Genomic DNA, 21192 nt, shown 5'->3' with positions numbered 1-21192 from the left:
ACTAGAGAATAAGCAATATCGAAGCAAATCGATAAGGATACAATAAAACCATGCGTAATCATGGTTAATCATCATGCGTAATCATGGTTAACCATAATGCGTAATCTTAAAAATCATGCGTATGCGTTCGACTTTTTCACTGCTCATCTATAAGCCGCATTTTAGTCTGAAATGGGATTTAGGTGTGCTTGTGTTTTTGTTTACTATATTCAATATTCAAACAGTATTTGATTTGAATAGGTAACTGATTACCAATTACTTCCTCAATTAGGGCTGCATGCTGCATTTATGAACGACTTGACGATTTGGCTTAGCGAAACGCGCTTTGCTTGCCTAGCCCCAGCCCCAGCTTACAAAAACAGAAACCAATCAGAATGTTTGGAACGAAGATCTTGAATCGTTATGTGAACGACATGGTCATAAATCATGGTACCACTAAAGCGTGCTTAACTATGACAGCTCTCAAAATCATTAATGAACACGGCCCCAAATGTGTAAATTCAGCTACACACACTGCATAACGATATAGTGGAAGTATTTGAAAACATAGGCCCGGTTGCACAAAAGCCGGTTAAATTTTAACCATGATTAATTTCACGATAACCAATCAAAGAAGGCCTTTTTGATAAGACGGCTTCTTTGATTGGTTCTCGTGGAATTAATCACGATTAAAATTTAACCGGCTTTTGTGCAACCGGCACATAATCTTTTAACGAGTTTCTCAAACCGTTCCATTTATTTGATATGTAAGGGATTTTATAGGGGCTAAAACATTGGATAAAAAGTTATTCTAAAACGAATGAAGTAAGAAATGTGAATCCTTAGATCGACAAATCATAGCCTGAATAATATTGTGTGGAATTACATTTGGAAGTATAATATTGCTAAAGGGAAAATTAAAGCCATGGCCACACGGGCCTTTAAATTCATCCCGCTCCGATCTGATGACGGTTGACAACCTAGGTTGACCTAGGATGGTGTATTCCAAAGTTATTGTCCGTCATGTTTTTTGTTCCACCACCACCCCTCCACAACTCAGAAATATCGAACATGAGTATGATTGGAATGCTGCATGATAATTGTGGCCTGGGCTCAATTGGAAAAGATCAGCCTGTAATGTTATTATGCGAATAAACGGAAAAGTATATAAATTTATTGAGAAAAGGGAAATAAATATGCATGCGTTCATACTCGTAATTTACAGCAATCCCAATATAGATTGTCTTATAACAGGATTTGTCTATTTCACTTTGAGTTATAGTAGGCCTGCCTATTTCTATGAGATCTAATCGATTACCTTGTGGCCTATTAGTATAAAATAGAGGGCTTAAATTAGTATTCTGATAAATTGTGCGAATAATATAACTCGCCAAATAAACGTATTTCTATATATAAAACAATATAAGGTAGCAATTAATCACAAGAAGTGTCGATTATATTATAACTAAATTATAGTGTGCCTACAAGACCGGGTCATTGTTTATTACAGAGTATGCCGTGTCAAAAAAACACAATTTATTTGATGTTGTTGACTTTAAGAAAGTGCTAAGATGGCTATAAAAGGCGTACACTCTGTAATAGAGGTATCCACACGGTCTGATCAAAGATAACGACGATTTACTCTCAAATAAGGAGCAAATTACGCCTAATTGCTTTACGCTCCTAGAAAGTAACGTTTTCTGTCCAAGTACAAAGGATATAATTATGACTTCTTTGTATGGTGCAGTTTGATTTCCCTTCAACTCATTTTAACCTGATAACAGTTGACCCCCAATCAAAATTAATTCTTTTATCAACTACCATATCAACTTCTAACTCTTATAGGCAGCATTGTTATTAAATCTGAACAAATAACCTTTCTGCTCTAGGAACACTTATTGATTTAAATGATGCTGAAATCACAGTTTCACTACTACCTACAGTTTCCTGTACTATTTACATACAATAATGCAACTACAAACACCTAACAGTAATAGTAATTTCAATTTCAATTTATTCATTCTTTGCACATTTTACATAGTTTAAATACACAAAAATACAAAATAAATAAAGAGTACAAAAGAATGTGTAGCTCGCAAGACTTTCGTCTGTTCGCGAGCATGAGTAAGAGAATATAAAGATTGAGAAACGTAGAGAAGAAAAAATATTTATAAAATAGAATATAATAAATGACTAAGAATAGCCTAATGGTAAAATAAATTTGAAATACAGAGTGAAATGAAGAACAGTTTTTTTTTACAATATAAGAGGGAAAACCTGAGAAAGAGAAGAAGCACAGTGAATGCACAAGTCAACTGGTGATGAGAAGAGGTGAGTGGAGAAACGTAAATTTAGAATTTGTTATAAGCTACTGCCTTTGATTACTGAAAACGTCAGGTGATTTTTTGATCCATGATAAGATTTCTTTTCTCTTATAGCAATTTTGATTGTCTGATATGAAGTCTTGTGGTATAATATTTACTAGTTTGTCACATCTATACGGAAATTGCATTCTACATACTGTTAGATTAGTTTCAGGTAAGTCAGATCTCCTGTAAGTTTGGCGCGTGTTATATGGAGTAATTCGGGTATTGAAAAGATTTTGTTTTTTAATAAATATGAAATTAAATTTTTCAAGTAGAGCTGTTTGATTGTAAGTATGTTAGATTCCTGGAAGAGAATTCTAGTAGGATACAGCCTTGGTTTGCTTAGTGCCACTTTTATTATATGTTTTTGAACATTGAAGATCTTGTTTATATGACATTCAGCAGTACCCCCCCATACCCTAATTCCATATTGCAACACAGATTGTGCGTAAGCAAAGTAGGCCATTCTAGTAATTTGTTGCATTTTCAACTGGCTCATTTTGTAAAATTTATTTGTTAGATACTTGACCTTGTGACATAGAGATTGGATCTGGGAATCCCATCTCAGATGACGGTCAACAATTATTCCCAGGTATTTAACGGTTTTAGAGTCCTCTAGTTTAGGACAGTCACAATCATTCAAACCTATTTTATTACATTTGATATTATGAATTTTCAAGTTTATTCGGTTTACAGGTTGAGTAGCAGCATTTGGTGTGAAGGTCATGAATGAAGATTTTTTATGATTCAGAGTCAGGGTATGATAGTCAAGCCAGTTCTTGACCCTGGAAATACCCTTCTCAGCTGATATTTTAGTACTCTCCCAGTTATCACCCGAAAAAACTAAAGTGGTGTCATCGGCAAATGAGATTGTTTGACCATTTTGCAATTCGAGATTCAGGAGGTCATTAATGTATAGTATGAATAAAATTGGTGAGAGTACAGTCCCCTGCGGTAAGCCGTAATCTAAAAGATTTTCAGTACTGGATTTATTTTTAATTGATAATATTTGAGAGCGACCTTCAAGGTAGCTTGTAAAAAGTTTCAGGGGCAAACCTCGAATTCCAATTCTATCGAGCTTTTCCAACAGTTTGGTGTGTGGGACAGTATCGAATGCTTTTTTCAAGTCAATAAAAATTGCAATAGATTTTTTATTATTACTAAAATTTTCAGTTAAAGTTTTTACTAATAACGAAATAGCGTCTTCTGTGTTTTTTCCTTCTTGAAATCCAAACTGGTTAGGGTGAATCACCTTTCTCACAACCATGTATTGTACTAGCCGCTTTTTAATAAGCTTTTCCATGATCTTTGAAAATCCACTTAGCAAGCTTATTGGGCGGTAGTTATTGGGATCGTCAACATCTCCCGATTTATGTAAAGGTATGACTTTAGCCACCTTGAACTCCTCCGGAAAGAAACCTTCTTCAAAGCATTTATTAATTATAATTTTTAAAGGTTTAGCAATATAGTGGGCAATGATTTTTAGACAGCTATTATTTATGTTATTAATTCCTGGTGCTGAGCTGGATTTGAGGTCTTTAATTGTTTTGATAATTTCTTCCTCATTTGTCGGGAAAAGGAAAAAGGAATTTGGGAAACCTAGTCGTGAAAAACGGGAATTTTGACCAGTTGGAGGAGGGATGTTTTTATTTTCTTTATTCAGTTCTTCTGCGAGTACTCTCCCGATAGACGAAAAATGTTTATTTAAAATTTCAGGATCAATATCAGTCTTTGAATTTTTCTTTTCTACATCAAGTATTTCATTTATGGTATTCCATGTCTTCCTGGAGTTACCTCTACTTTGCTCCAATTTATTTCTGTAATACCTAATCTTGGTTTCTTTCAGTAATTTGTTTAGGACGTTTCTATAGCGAGTGTAGCATTGTTTCATTTCGTTATTATGTGGTTGCTTCTGTAGTTTTTTGTGCATTTTATTTCTGGTTTGAATAGCTCTTATTAGTCCGGTGGTGATCCAGTTCTTTAGTGGTTTATTTCTGTGTGATGTCTTTATTTTGATAGTTGCATTTTCAATATGGGTTGAAAGTTTTTGTTCAAAAGAGTGTACTAGTGTATGGATGTTATTATTATTTATTACCTCCTCCCAATCTTCATTTTCAAGATTTGAAATTAATTTATTGAAAACAATTTTTTCAGTAATAGTGTTTGCTAAATTAGGCCTATCAGAACCACCGTCTGCGGTTTTAATATGGATACTGGTGCTGTAATGGTCAGTTATATCGGTCTTGAAAATAGCACCTATCAAATCTTCAGCTTTGAAGGAACTATTTTTGAAAAAGATATGATCAATGCACGATTCCGATTGATTTTGGACTCGAGTAGGTTTATTTATATAGGAGACGAAACCGTTTGAAGACAATATGTTGAAATAATCAATAGAAATAGCGGTAGTCTGTTTTAGATTGATATTGATATCACCAATTAGAATTATATTTTTATGTGCGAGCAGTCTTTCTAAAGTACTTTCCAAAGCATTCAAAAAAAGATTTGCTGATAGAGAGGGTGATCTGTATATTGCAATTAAATTGATCTCATTTTTAGTGATAGGATTTTTAATATTAAGTATCAATGAGTCTGATTCCATAATTTCAATGTTTAATTTGTTAAAAGACAGTTCATTACTGATGAAAACACAGATACCATTCTTTCTATTTCTCTTACCTGGCTGATTTATTGACGAGTAACCATTCAAAACATAGTTGAAAGGCTCGTCTTCGCTCATCCACGTCTCAGACAATACTATAATATTAAATTTTAAGGAACAGTTTTCAATTGTGTAGGCGAATTCATCGAAATTCTTGTTTAGGCTTCGTATGTTCATGTGAAGAACACTCATTGAACTCCTCTCCACATCATTAACAAAATTAATTGGTAGGGGTGGAAGAATATTATCTAACTCAATTGTATTGTAGCATTCCTGTGCAGCTTCATTGTCAAAATTATCAATTATAACCATGAAAGGTTATTAAAAATCTAATTCAAGATTAAAAAGGAAAGAGAAAAAAAAGACAAGAGAAAGTAGAAAAGATATAAGCTACTAATTTCTTTGAAAAACTATGTGATAAAAGAAAAATTAACGTTAAATGAAAATTTGTTAGTTTTTAATTTTAAAAGTTACTTAAATTAGGTATAGAGAAGAAGTGGTATAGGCACATTCAAGCCATGCCTCAAACGAAATTTTATCAGGTAAACTTGATCATCTTTCTGTACGGCATTTCTATACTTTGTTTACCTCGGAAAAGAAAGGATAATTCAGTTGACTGAGATAGTAGGCTACTATCGATGAACGAAAATAAAAATAAGAATAAAAATAAAAACAAAGTGCTTAATGTAAGAGAGAGATACCGCCGTGAGCGAGAGGAGAAACTGCATCACTTTTGCTCTATTGCAAACTGTTACTACGATAAGAACAGAAGTAGATGAAGGAATCTTGCTGTATTTTTGAAAGAGAACTGTAACTAGAGAAGTTGGTGATCAGGATCGACAATGCTACCCGGACTAGGCACTCTAATGATAAGATTGCTTGGAAAGTTTTACCGAGGAACAAAATCATGAAAAGAACAAGAATCAAACATTGAATTGACAAGTAAGCCGTTGCAGCCTAGAATGCAATTTATCAATTTTTATATTTTATTTACTTATTTATATTCTTTTTTTACTAGTTAACACAGTCTCTCCGTTCACCCCAAGGCAATAATCCCCTCCAAAAATAACTAAGACCTATGAACATCTCATAAAAAATACATATGTACATTAATAAAGTGAAATAAAAATCGAATATAAAAAATAAAAGTCATCTCAGCGTTCTCACTTCATTCACATAATTCACACATTTAGAATAAGCACAATTGAGAATTCTCCCCATTACATCCCCCTCCGTTATAAGGCACAATACGAAGATACAAATCACTTGTTACAGAAAAGCAAGGATGGATAGGGGAAAAGAAAAGAAATACGCTTTTTTCGTTCATTGCAATACATTTGAATCATTAAATAGAAATCGCATGATAAAAAATCAATTTAGATAATACAGCTTTATAGCTATATAAATATTGATATTCATCTATCGTTCATTTGATATTTGAATTTATAGTTATCATAATCAATTATTATTAGAATTATTCTTATTTGGGAAAAAATCTACATTATCAAATAAAAATAGGTACCATCAGTCAGTTAAGTTGGATTCTTCTTTCGAAAAATTAAGGAGTCAAGTAAAGGTGGCCATAAGAGCGTTTAGATCATTATCTGTATTTATAGTAAACACCTTTCCCTTATCCACCTTTCGGACCTTTAGATTTCCAGCCCAGTCAACCCAAACATACTTGAATCCCAGGTCCTTCTGAATTTTTTTAGCTTGAGCTAGTAACCTTTTCCGCTCTAGAGTTAATGACAAATTAATATAAATTGGTTGATCGTCACCTTGATTGCCAAAGACTCGAGAGGACAGCTTCCTCAACTGTTTCTTGCCTGCGAGCACCTGGTGAACGACGTCGCGACGCACAAACTTGGCGACGATGGCGGGCGTCGGCTGCGCTGCACTCTTCTTTAGGCGGTGACATACGTCAATCGCCTCGGCTCCCACAGTCACGCCAACCGCCTTACATGTCGCTATCACCAAATCTGCCACATTCTCGTTATCAGCAACCGGCACACCTCGAATCTCCAGCGTATTCTTCCGGCCATACTGCTCGAGTGCATCCAACTTATTGGTCAAAAGTTCGACATTCTTTATCAGTTCTATATTATCCATTTTTAAAGATGAGATAATCTCCTCCTGAGCCTTAATGATTTCACTCTGTGTTGTAAGAATAACGGCGTTCGAACTGAGCTGCTGCTTACACGCATCAAGCGATTCCTCCAGCTTGGCTTGACCACTAAGAATCTCGTTTTTTAAGTCCAATAACAATTTTTTAAAAGCGTCATTTGTTATTGTTGACGTGTCAGTGTTATTTGAAGCTTGAGAATCCGAACCAGTAGCCGTTTTCCCTGGTGTAGTTTTCACTGGCGTATCTGAGCTGCTATTACGCTGTATTCTCAGTTTCGATAAACAGTTTTTACACGACCAGTTTTTTGATATAAGTTCAAGTTCAGGCTCACTTAAGATCTTTCCACCATTGACACATTTCCCATGGAAAATTAAGCCGCACTGCAAGCACAACACTCCGTCCTTAGCCGAACGATTTACGGACAAATTGCAACTCGCACAATCACTCATTTTAGAGGTAAATTCGGGAGAATAAAAAAGTTCGGAAACGGAAGAAGAAGAAAAACAAGTGAAAAACCGTACAGAATTAACCAAATTAATAAAAGAGAGGCACGACTGTAGAATAAAGTTACTGCATAGCAAAGATAAGAAGGTTACGATAACGGAGCATCGTTTCAAAACGACCTTCTGCAACGAGAGCTACAGCGATACTCAAAAGTAATGTTGAACCTTCCGTTTAACGCTGTGCAAAGGCTAAACATAAACTTTCTACTGGTGATATTTTTCAACGATTTTTGATTTGTATATCATCAAGCTATCAAAATGAAATAATTTTCTCAGGAAAACTTTTTTTCGGACATTACTTTTCGAGATATGATCGCCTAAAGTTTAAATTTATGGGACATAACATTATAAATTTGGTGAAAGATAAATCCATGAGATTTAGAGGATAAATTCTCCATGGTAATTTTGATAAATGGACAAAAATTTTTGGAAAATATCAATTTTTGAGAAATTTATTAAATTTTCTAAAAATTACCAAAAATAACTTTTAGTTGAGTTACCAGGGTGAATCAAATGAAAACCTTAAAAGTGTAAAGTTGTGGGAAGTTGTAGGATTGATCCGGTAGTTAGCAGGGATGTTCGTTGAAACTCACACAATGACTACCAGGTGCATCACAGCATCAGTGACCTTGCTACACACAACTAGTAGTGACTTCAGTTACAATATGGCCGCCCCATTATCAATATGCATATGCACCACGTTAGATCAGCTATCATTCAATCGTTTCTTGAGAAGTGAGGGTGTCAAACCAATAGAAATTCATTGTAGGATGACAGTACATTATGGTGAATTATGTCTGACCAGAAACAAACATTATTATCAACCAGAAACAAAAAGAGCAAGTAAGGAGTGGCGCCATAGCTCATCGCCAAAATCAAAAAATCCCGAACTCAGCGATCAGCAGGAAAACTCATGCTGACTCTCTTCTGGGATGTAAACGGAGTAATTTTGCAGCATTACATTGACAGGGGAATGACAGTAAACAGTACCTCCTGTTCAAATCGATTAAAAATCAACTTCGGCCAGCAAGCAGGAGTAAAGCGGCGAGAACTAAAGTGCGAGATAAATTTCTTTTAACATGGCTCTTTCTCAAAGACGGAGAGGTCCGATGCTCTATCCTCCACTAATCTCTCCCACTACCTAGCAGCATTCTCCTTCTTTTGTGTCTGTGTGAGAGAGCTTTGTAACGCTTCGCTCCCCTCCACTGGCAATGTTCCAAAGTGATATGTTTGTGTATGTTACGGAGATGTGTTTATCACAATAACCTGAAGCGAAATGACACGGCGCATCCAATTGTACGCAGGATGTCCGTCTGTGACTATGCTACAAACTGTGGAGGGAGAATTGGGCTTCTCCTCTTCATGTTAAAAGTAATTTATCTCGCACATTAGTCACTTCAGGTGAGTTGTTACAAAGCCCGACCACATACAGCCCTTTCGGTTCAAACTATCCAGGATATCAAATGCCTAATTCACCCACCTTAGTCTCCAGACCTCGCCCCCAGTGACTTTCATGTGTTCGAAAAGCTTAAAGATGCACCGGGTGGAAGGATTTCCAAAGTGATGAAAAAGTGAAAACCGCGGTGCACGAGTGGCTACAGGCACAACCAAAAGAATTCTTCAAACGTGGTATTCATGTGCTTTCAAAGCGGTTCGACCGCTTGCAATAACACTTCAAGGAGACTATTTCAAAAAATGGTATATGTAAGTTTTACTTAGTTGTCAAAATAAATCATATATAACACTTTTTAGGTTTTCATTTGATTCACCCTCGCATTTTGGATTATTTTTGGTAAATTGAATAATTCTCTTAAAAATTAAAATTTTCAAAAGATTTTTAATTTATTCAATCAACAATACCGTGAAGGATTTATCCTCTAAATCTCATGGATTTATCTCTTACCGAATTTGAAATGTTCTGTCCCAAAAATTTAAACTTTAGGCGCTCATATCTCGGAAAAAAATGTTTTTCCGAGAAAACTTTTTCATTTTTATGGCTTGATGATAAATCGAGATACAATTCGAGAAACTTTGAAAAATATCACCAGTAGGAAGCTTATTATTATCCTTTGCACAGCCTCAAAATGTTCAAGTAGAGGTATTTTTTCCATTTTCCTTCAATGGTTTTCAACCTTATACAGTTTTACAAATAGTAATAGGTCAGGTAATGATGATCGTACCAAATATTTCATTCTAAAATAATTTAAATTATCGTGTATATATTCACCGGATTCAGTTAGTGTATAATTTATTGATAATAGTAATTTTAAAAATCAGCTGATAGTTGCAGTGATAGTGGTTTTAATTTTTCTGCTCAAAATTTTCAAGTTTATTTCAATATTATTGAAACTTTCGGATTGTTTAGTGTTATTTCCGGCTCTTATCAACCCTTCGAAATTCAAAATTCATCAGTCATATCTCGAATACGTATTCTCTGAGTGTTAATCTTTGGTGAAAACATAAATTTTAAACTTAACCTCACTTTGGACTATTTATGTGCCAAAATCAAGGAATTGAAGAAGTTTTGGGCAATTGCCTGTTTCTCTTTCCAAATATCGTGTTTGTGACTGTTCTAATAAATAAATAAATAAATAAATAATATTGATTCATTCTCAGTCATACAAAATACACAATAACTTATATCATAGACTAAGTAAACAGAGCCTACGTGAATGTAGAGTGAATATACAGTAAACATAGACTAAGTAAAGGTTAGATCTGTGCTTATAAATACACACAGATAGAGTAAATTCAAAGTGACAATAATACACACATGCAACACTCATTTCGAACCCTATTTAGTTCATTATCGGGCCTCAATTGGCAATGTGTATGATGAGTCAGCTAAAAACAGTTGTGATCATATGGTAACGTTATGAAAAACACACAGCTATTGACATAACGAGCTCGATTTGTATATTCAATAAATGACACAAATTCATATGCACACTGATTCATTTCATAGTCAAATTGGCCAGTAGACTATGAAAATCACACAATTTCAAAATAATTTCTTCTCATGACTTGATTTTTTTCTAGATAATTATTATCAACTGAATTCACATTCATTTCTTATTCATCATAAACATCATAAGCGATTATTATTAACTTCGCATTTCCTATTGTCTATGAATGAACCTTCCCAGATCTTCCCCTTCAGTGAGCCATCTTCCCGTGCTGTAAGCCTATCATCTGAATTTTGATCAGCACCTTCTAACAAAACCTTGATCTCAAAGGAAGAACTTTCGATGGCATAAAAAGATTTTCTCAATTTTCTTGTCTACCAGTAAGAACGGAGCGAAGTAATGATTTTTATAATCTCACTAGCTGGCCCGGCGAACTTCGTACCGCCAAATAGTTAATGCATCTCATGACAAACTTTAGCTGGATGCACACCTGAGGAGGCGCGATGAGGCATTTTGCATCCAGGTGCTTCTTGCTTATTGGTTTGAATGGAAGAACTCACACACACTGAATCGGGCATGGCGTGGAACGGTGTGATAAGGCAATCTCCAAAAGATCAACACATTCTATCACCAAGCCGCGCCACCTCAGATGTTCTTAGCCTTAGCTTAATCTGATACACTATATTTTTATAAAAATTATCCAACAATCAGTATTTACATTTATATCTCAATATGGACTTCCTATGTGCTTAGTTAGTTGTGCAGCAGTTTGTATTTTTAGTTATAGTTGAATGCAGCTTGCTGGGAATTGAATGGTATATCTCCTTGCTGCTGATTTTCCCGTGCATATTCTAAATTTACAGCATTTCGAGCTCTACGACCCAAGTTTTGACGTCGTTCAAAAAGATAACAAATCCAGATCCGTGCATGATTCAGATTCAGAGAGTATCACGCCATATTGATATTATACTATGGAATTGGGTTGAATTTTCATGATAACATGAATAAACTCGTATGATGAACACATTAAAACAGATCTCAAAGTAGTAACTTTTAAAGATAATATCGTAAGAGAAATGATCAAAGAGAATTTTATTGTAAAGATATAGGAAATACGGCACAAATAAGCTAAGAATAGGTATGAATATTGAAAAGACACTAACTTCTCATTCCATTCAAAGTCAAACCAAGAATCCATGGTCGATCCAGTTTGTACAAACAAACCATATATGTAGGTCAGGTTGGAACCTATGGTAGGCATCAGCACAAAAAAACTCAGCGTGAGTTATTTGGTGGCAAGTTTCAAAGAAACCGAATCAATTATTCGATCAGGAGCCGAAATAAATTAGCCACAGGCTAACTTCAATTCAAGATGAAGACACCAGCAATGTAGAAACATTTTCAGTAATCACAAAATTCTCACTTTTCTCTCAATTTTATTCATACAGCAGTTATGTTGGCTTTCAGGAACCTCAATATACTGCACAAAAGAAATGAAACTGTAAGATGAACAAGAAAACATACATTTATATTTTACCCAATGAACAGCTCAATAAAATAGAAACTCAGGAAGTGAAAGTGCAAATTTTTGGTGAGAAAACATGAATAACCCAATATATAACCTATAAACTTAAGTGTTGATAGGGAATGACATTGGGTAATACGGCAAGGCAGAACATCCAAAAGGATCTCTCTGCCAATAAAATCAATATGAAGAAATAAAAAATAAAATTACAATATTCAAATTTAATAGTATTAAAAACAGAATCTTATTCGTCATGACTGAGAAAGAAGATAAGCTCTCTACATAGTTGCGAAGCTGCTGAATAGAGTTCATAACAAGCTATCATTTATTAGATCTTGATTTATATATATAAAATTTTCCATCTAATAAATAAACTTTATAGCATGAGAAATAATACTTACATATATTTGATATCATTTTAAGATACACTCAGCTTATAATAGATAATATGGGCTCCTGGTTTTCACATTATTTAAAAAGCAGCTAGGGGCCATCTCGTCGTGCGGTACTTAGCAATATCACCCGGAATCTACACATATAAATTCATGTCCAATGTCAATGTCAAATCTTCATATAAGTTCATTTTATGCCCATAATATAAATTAGACTACAATATTATATTGGCTTAGATTTTAATATAAGATTTTAGATATTTTTAATATTAGATTTCCATAATATAATTAATTATTCATTTATGAAGTCTACTATCCTATCTATGCAAATGAAATTATTGAACTATATTTCAAGGAAAGATTCCATCAATTATTAGCCTGAGAGCAGAAAATCATGTAATATCATATCCTCGAACACCAAACTGAATTTTTGAGAAAGAGGCTCAAATAATATTCATATTAATGGAGTGAAACAAATGAACAGTCAATAGTAAAGCAGGATGAAGTTGCACTGAAGAGGGAGAATAATAATAAAATATACATAAATAATGTTGTTTGTATCGAAAAAGAGGAAAAGGGGAGAAAAGAAGAAGAGGAGAAGTGAATAGGGGAGATGAAAAGAGGTGATGAGGGAAAGAGGAGAAGTGGGGAAGAGGAGGGGTGGGAAAGAGGTGAAGAGAATGAGAGAGGAAGAGGAGAAGACGAGAAGAGTAAAAGAGAAGTGTCTTTGAAAGGGAGAAACAAACTAAAAAGAGAGGAAACTGAATCCAGAGATATTGGCTGAAGCTGAATGAACGAAGAAGCATTTTTCCACAGTTTTATTTTTTGCTGTTTTTTATGTGAACATGTGTTTTTTTTGTGAGCGGAGTGAGCGTGTTTGGTAAGCAAGGATGGGGGGAGTAGAAGAACGATAAGGAGGAGTGGAGGGGTTGTTTGGCGCCAGAATGCCCAGGGGCACATTGTAGCTTGGGGCATCCGCCCTGCAATTACAGCATCAGCCCGGGGTAAGGGCCCCAAATTATCCTCCGCGCCTAATCGCTCCATACAAACACTAAACACAGTTATCGACTGCTCGGACGCAGGACCTCTGTCTTCTGATTTACTGTAAAAACGGCTGTTTCTACTATTCCTCATGTTGCAACATGTGTTTAAATGTTACAAGTGTTGTGCGGCGGCACGACAATGAGGGAAACATCCCTGCAACTAAAAAGTAGAACAAATAAATGTTTAGGTTGCAGGTACTACACTACTCTGTTCTAATAACTACAAAATTATTGCTCACTAATTATTTGCCGACTCACATCCTCAACAAAGGTCTGATATTTCATCAAACAACATCTACATGCAACCTACACCACAGCTACCTCAGTTCATGAACAAGTTTATTAGTCTGATAAATCAAGTCCATAGGTAGACTATAAACAAAACATCAAATGCTATTCTTAAAAACACATAATTATAATAAAATAACACTTAATGTTATTCACTTCTTCTACTTAGGTTTCAATGTACAGGTTTATGTTAGTATTCAACTAAGAAAGAGACAAAATATTCTGAGAAGTATTTTCAACTTCTGCTTCATAGATGACACAAACTTCAGGTTCAATGCTTGATGATCCAAGTACAAGGAGACAACACATTTGGTCAGTTGGACGAAACTCCAATGACATTTAACCGCTGTATAATGATTCCATCAAACAGAACCAATGCAAATAAACTAATGAACGTATCACACGTCAATGCAATGATGTCTCACGGCGATCAAATTTGTTTGTAAATGAACCTACATAAAGCCTACTCCGCTTTTTCTTTTTCAACCACACAAAACTTCGATTTCAATGCAAGAATCCATGTAGAGAAAAGCAAGATAATGTGTTTCTGTTCCATCATGTTTGAATATTCTACTTATCTGAAAAGAGTGTTATTGAGTTGAATTTTAACTCAAAAACCAAAGTAATGCATTCAGACGATTCGATAAATTATAAATATAACCCACATAAACTCTGTGAAAACTGAATCATTGTTGACAAATGAATGATTTTGAGTGGACACTTTGAGGATGGAATTCAGTGATTTCTTCAAATGAATAGTTATCATCTCGAAACTCAAAGTATAGATGTATGGATGAGAGTAGTTAAATAAAATAATACAATTCATGTCAATGTGAGTCTCTTTAAGTAGTGTTGTTGAAACAAACCTCTCAACTTATAAAAATTGTATCATACTGAGAAATTGATTGAATCTTAAAATTTGAATAATTCAATATTCAAATGTTTACTTACGAAGATATGCGTGAAATGCTGTTACCGATATGAATATAAATATTTTAAGAAATCATGTTGAGGGACCAAAATAATTTTAATATGATCCAGTTCTAAACGCAACTGTTGAAGCTCAAAATCTGTGCATTATATATCGCAAATCAGTTGGAGAAATAAAACAATTTTTGGAATAGAATAGAATGACTTGTTTATTTGTTGATGTGGCAAATTTTGGACAGTAGTGTCCACTCTACCACTTAACCAATATTATTCCCTACTACAAAGAATATATTAATTTGTCTATTGGATCTGAGATCCGTTCATAGCTCAAATTCATTTGAACCTAATCCTACAATAATGCCATTCTACAAACTAATACACCATGTAAGTTCTATTCTAACAATGCAAATTACACACATTTATTTAATAATTAATGATTTCAATCGAAACAGAAATTTGTAATTTCGAATCCTCAAAAGATTGGATAGGTAGGAAAGCGTTGGAAGTATTCAGCCTCTCACATTATAGTTTTTGTTGGGAAATCCTATTCATGAGGTATATTCATGTAGTTGAAAATACTTTAAAATGTTTTCTTTGGAAAGCTATTTTCTCTTATTACAAAAGTTACATTTTTCAAGTGAACATCAATCAGCTTTGAATTCTGAGATCACACGTTTTTGTAGAGTGGCTCAAACTTGTAATTGGATTTCTGAGATTTTGTTACATTCAAAAGCGGGCAAACGTGAGTAGAAAGACATCAATGAAAGCGCACAACAGTGCTAGGAAATCGACATATCGGTATCAGTAAACGTGTTCCTTTGGCTACAGGGAGAATGTTATTCTTACAACTTCTAATAGGATTAATCATACTCGCTCGGCTGAGCTGAGTGAAATTAGTCCCATCGATACGCATGGAATTATATTCTTACTCTACCAGTCACTGACTCTGATACTGATGTTTTGAGTACAGTCTTAGGAGTTTAGACACTCAAACTCTGAACGTTCTAAGATCTTAAACTGTGAATGTTTTGTACAGGTGTGAGTAATATAGGGATTCGAGTTTCGTATGGAATTGTACTAACTTACACAGATCCCCTTTATAGTCTTGAAATGGGAAATTGAGGGTCCTCTTCAGGTGTTATAGAAGGGAAATATAAATTCATTATGTGAGAAGGTTTTTGGATGTTCCAAAATTTTGGAGAGTATGGCCTCCCAGACGAACACCTTGACAGGCTATATTGTATCTCATAACAAGTAAAAATATCGTAATGCACGTTCAGAGTAGAGAAATTTCGAATCATAATAAGGTTATCCGTATGGGAACATATTATGTCTTGTATATTTTAGGTATCATAAAGCAGTTAAATTCATTTAAGACAATTCCAATACTCGATAGTAATTTTAGTACAACATTTCAGTCTAGCTATAGTCATATCTTCACAAATCCACCATCCGATCCCGCATTGAATATCAAAAGCGGTTCAGACGGTTCAGTTCCACATGAATTCAAGGATACAAACTTAAAAGTTGTGGTTTGCATTGTCTGGCATAGACCATAAATTGGCCTACACTCAACATCAAAATATACTGATCATATTTATAAATAAATTTTATAAAGCTCTACAACCTGCTACCCTTGGAGATAAGGCAATGCAAGATACGATCAAGGGTTTGAGAGATGTCAAGAGATTTTTATTGGAATGTGAGAATATAGATACTTTTTTTTAGAATTCTCATGTAGCCTAATCATAATATGCACAATTTACTTCAAAGCTATAATTGATAAATCATCGATAGTCGATACCGGTATGTAATTTGTGTCACTTCATAGGCGACTGTCGGCCTCAGTAACAACATTTTAGCGCTAATTTTGTAATCAATTTCTATATTAACATCTCAAACAGCTCTAGTACCTCGAGATGCAAATACTCAATTGGAATTTCATTCTATTTTATAATAGTATTTTCCCATGTTGTCAAATTTGTATTGCTTCTATTATGAATTTCTAATATGTTGTAATGTTTTTATTTCTGCCAATAAACCATTATTTAAATAGGATAATGCGATTACTATAGGGCGCTTTCAAGGACCCAATTTTTGGGGCACTTGACCGGCAATCAAGAGGTGCTGTACTCTATTCCCGCTCGGATACGGTATACATATTTTTGTACAAAATCGTTGAGGGGATTTTCTTCTAGCAATTTATTCTGTTGTCAATATTCGCAATATCGGAAGTCATCAGTATTTTATAGCATTTGTTAGGAATTCCGTTCTATACTGATCAGGTAATCAATGAGAAAGTAGATGAAATAATAAATTAGAAGAACTAGAATCTTCCAGCGTTAACTCAGTTTTCATGAATTGAATAAATTATACGTTAGCATACTTGATTGGCCTATTACATAGCCCTAATTATTGTTATCATAGTTTCGGAGTTTTTATATCTTGTCCAAGAATCATGATTGATCAATAATATTATTAGTTTAATTGAACACATTTTTCGGTGCGAGTGATGTATGCAAACTGTTGATAGCCCTGATTATTTTTAATTGTCGTTTATCTTTGAATGTTGGCGGTAGACTAATTGAATTTGAATTACTGACGGCTAACGGTAGCCAATACGCCTAAATGAATAGCTCACAGCTATAGCCTATTTGGCATGACATTGATTACCTTTTTCCGTGTCAAAAATGGTTAGAAATAAACGTTGCTTGTTAAACGATGCAACGGTTACATAACTAAGTGCTCCATTCAATATAAAGTTCAATTGCTTTTGCTGGTCCACTCTGCAGTAACCAATTTGCTTTCGGAACTGTGAGTTTTGTTTTTGTTTCATAAATTGATCTTTCATTTAGAGTGAGACAATATTTTACTCTGTGAATCACGGAACGGAACAGCTGAGGAATATTGGTGTTAGTCTATTTAACAAATAGCTCAATAATGATAGGCTAGTATATTGGGGTTGGATGTTGAGTTAGTTGGTCTAGTCTCCGATAGATGGTGTGCAGTGTTTTAAGTTGTACTGAAGTATGATCGAGAGGTGATGCAGCCTGGTGAGTATGGCCACAACTATCTTAGCAATATGGCTGAATATGGTTGGAGTGGGGAGAGGTCAATCCCTTCTACTGGCGCATGTCCTTACTTGGAAACCTTGGAAGCTTTTGGTTTTTTATTTTTTGTCTTTATTATTTTCTTTCTGAGTCCGTGCATTGTCTTTGGACTTTGTGTGAGCCACGGCTTCCCTTACCGAGAATATTGAAGGCTGCACTCCCTCTAATCCTGTTCTATCCAACAACAAAAACACGACTTGCTTTGGCAGCAATAATTATTTCTTCTCTTTCATTTTTCATAGAAGAAAACCAAGAAACAGAAAAAGATCGGCTGTTCGAAGAGTAATTTCAAAAATGCACCACTGGTAGGAATACTTGGTATTTACAGGCATTTTTCTGAGATTTCGCATTCTGTGTAGTGACATTTCTATTATGAATAAACATCTATTCTAAGTGCTTTCTCAGTTTAGCTTCGTTCATTCTGGCCCAATCATGATCAGTTATTCATTCGAAAAACTGGTGTAGTTGACGACCACTACAATAATAGATTCGCCTACCATAAGAGCAATTGGCGAATAGAAAAAGATTGATCGAATATTCATAAGCTACAATCATTGTAACCTCGTAATAACCTGTAATTTGCATCTATTTTCTACGGTGTAATTAGATACGCAAAGTGACTGTTGAAAAACTAATGAGACGAAAATATAAGTTGATGTCATTTTATTTTGGAGAATAGCAATTTGTATTATAATAGTTTTTTACTTGTTTACAGTCCGCCTTCATAAGGGTCAGTTGTAAAGTGCTAAATACTAGGTTGAGTAGAAAGCAATATTAAATGGCAGCTAAATTTCTCGGTCATCAATGTTCAATGTCGCTCTCTCATCGCTGACAATGTCGCTCTCTCATCACCCTTAATACAGTGTCAAACTAAACACTTGATGATGGCTATTTGAGAGTTTATCATTTCCACTACTTGAACTAACAAAGAAACTACATTTCCTTTATTAAAGGACATTATCATGGTATTAGTATATTAATATTTCTCAGATTGTTATATTGATAAATATGATATCGGATAGCCTAATACAAGCGTTATTGCAGTTCAGGAATGTTGTTGTTGTTGTTTCTCTAGCCTAAATTATTGATTTTATCATAGTCTGCTATAGCACTTTTTTCAATAAATTTTTAAACTTTCTATAATATCAACTGCTACTAACTTTACAATTTACATGCTTCAACAGCTTCTTGCATTTTTTATTTTTTAATCGGTTTTTGTGTTGCCATTATTGTCTAGGGGAGTGCTAAGTGTCTCTCCTTTCCTACTACACTATCCCAACAGATATTCTTATAGAAATTGAATTTATATCATATATATTATATCAAATTCTTCCATAATATACTATTCTCCATAAAAACCGGTCTATGAACAACATCTAATGGTTTCAAAACTTTACTCATAGAATCTCATGAATTTCTTATCTCTATTTTCAATATAATTTGCAAGGACTTGAATCTAAATCACTCTTCTCATTCCAATAAAATTTCAATAATCCAGTCACAGAGATATGAGATACAAGATAACCAGTGACATAGCCATGTGGCTATGCCATTCAGCTCAATCTTATATACAGTCTCATACTCTTATATTCAACAGCTTCACTTTTCGTGAAAATGAGATGCTTCTATCAAGTAGTTTCATAATATGCTCGATGAAACAGGGCTTGGATTACACCTGTGGTTATACTAAGTAAAAAATTACCAAGTCCTTCATATATAAATTGTTTCCACAAACCTTCATTGTTTCATTTAACAGTCTCAGATTTGACACCCCTGTTTTTTGTTAGACTTCAACTTGTAGATTCTATTTCACATGAGTTTCCTGAGCAGTACTCTACTATACAATCTTCCCATACCTTCAAACGTCATGACCTCTTCTTATACCGTAAGTGAGTACCATCATAGGCTTCAAAAGAGAAAGGCGGACAATTCTTAACATGGGGAAGAATAGAACTCGAAATGACCAATGTTATGGCTTTCATCTGCAATAGGTACACGGTAACTAAAACTAAAACGATGTTGCAGCCAGCCTACATTCATAGCAATCCCACATGCAAGTTCATGTACTGCTCCATCTCCATGCTTTGATGCAATCGGCTACAATAGCAATGACACCTCTTACTTCTGCTATTTTACTGTTCTGAAATTCTCTCATTTTATCGCTTCTTGTTGCAAACCTACTGTATGAAACGCTACTAGTTCTTGGAAACGTTGCAATAGACTTCTGAGTTCCCACTCTCTTTCATATTTTATGGTGAATGTAAAATAGAAGAAGCCGCTGGAGAAGATGGAAATATTGTTGATACAGTCGAAATGTTACAATGAATCTCACAACTGTGGTTACGTAGCTCGTTCAAAATTATACAAAGATTCTTTTCAGAAACGGGGAAAAATATATTATTGTGAATGATGAAAAAATGATTCTTTATGAGAACTGATTTTCTTGAATAACTATTGTAATGTACTACATTTATTTTCGAAAATTGATTTTGAACTTTATAAGTGACCCCCTGGGTTGGAATTCGCTCAAGAACTGTTGTATTGTAACCTCTGAAACCCGCAACTTTTAATTATACAGAGTTGATGAAAATCATTAAAACAGCTAAATATTTCTCTAACAAGAATAATCAAACAGTAGGTTACATTGAGGATCCTATTTGAAATGAAAAATTACTCTGTCGCTTTAACATCTTTGACCCTCTTATGAATTCAAATTCTTTTTTGAAATGAAAAGGTGGTCATGTAATACATGATTTCGATACAGTTTCCAAGAGAAGATAAGTGGCGAAAACCGCACATATCTCAACAAATGATGTAAAATTTGTAAATTAGAGCTTCCAGAAAATCCCATTGATAAGATTCTGAAGTAGGTTTAAGATGCAGATGATATATTATCGCCATACACTTCATAGAATTATTATCGTAATGGATAGTGTACAATGATGGATAAGGGGTTGAGTAGGCAACAAGCAATAATTTATTAGCATAGCCTAGTTCTGGGGAGAAACAGCAACTGAAGTTGTAATTCAGGGCTCATACTATTGAATAATTTTTCTCACTTGACAACTCACTATTGAAGAATGGGGATGAATCTTGAATATGGGAGTAATATTGTACCTAAGTAGTTAATTGAAATTATCTCGGAAGACCATCAATTACTGTAATGAAATCTATCTTTTTCATTTCATCAGTGCTTTTCTCCGGGAAGAGAATTTCATATTATTTAGATAAGAAAATTATTTTTTTTCTTCTTCCTATTTTCTCCAACAAAGATTGGGCTTTTTTCAACTCAGAAGCAGCTATGTACTTAGCCTATATTATAACAATATTATTAATTGAATAATGATTAAGTTATTATTTTTT

At 34.3% G+C, this 21192-nt stretch overlaps 1 non-coding gene across 1 annotated transcript; it reads right to left on the bottom strand.

Annotated features, from left to right (window-relative positions):
• Positions 1–18992: 18992 nt before the first annotated feature.
• On the bottom strand, positions 18993–19100 carry LOC120355100. The gene has a single exon (XR_005573433.1). It is a non-coding gene; the product is annotated as a U6atac minor spliceosomal RNA (small nuclear RNA).
• Between the last annotated feature and the right edge of the window lie 2092 nt (positions 19101–21192).

Source organism: Nilaparvata lugens, chromosome X (genome assembly GCF_014356525.2).
Source record: "Nilaparvata lugens isolate BPH chromosome X, ASM1435652v1, whole genome shotgun sequence".
Lineage (NCBI taxonomy): Eukaryota > Metazoa > Arthropoda > Insecta > Hemiptera > Delphacidae > Nilaparvata > Nilaparvata lugens.
The sequence above is the reverse complement of the archived record's forward strand: the minus strand, read 5'-3'. Positions and strand labels throughout refer to the sequence as shown.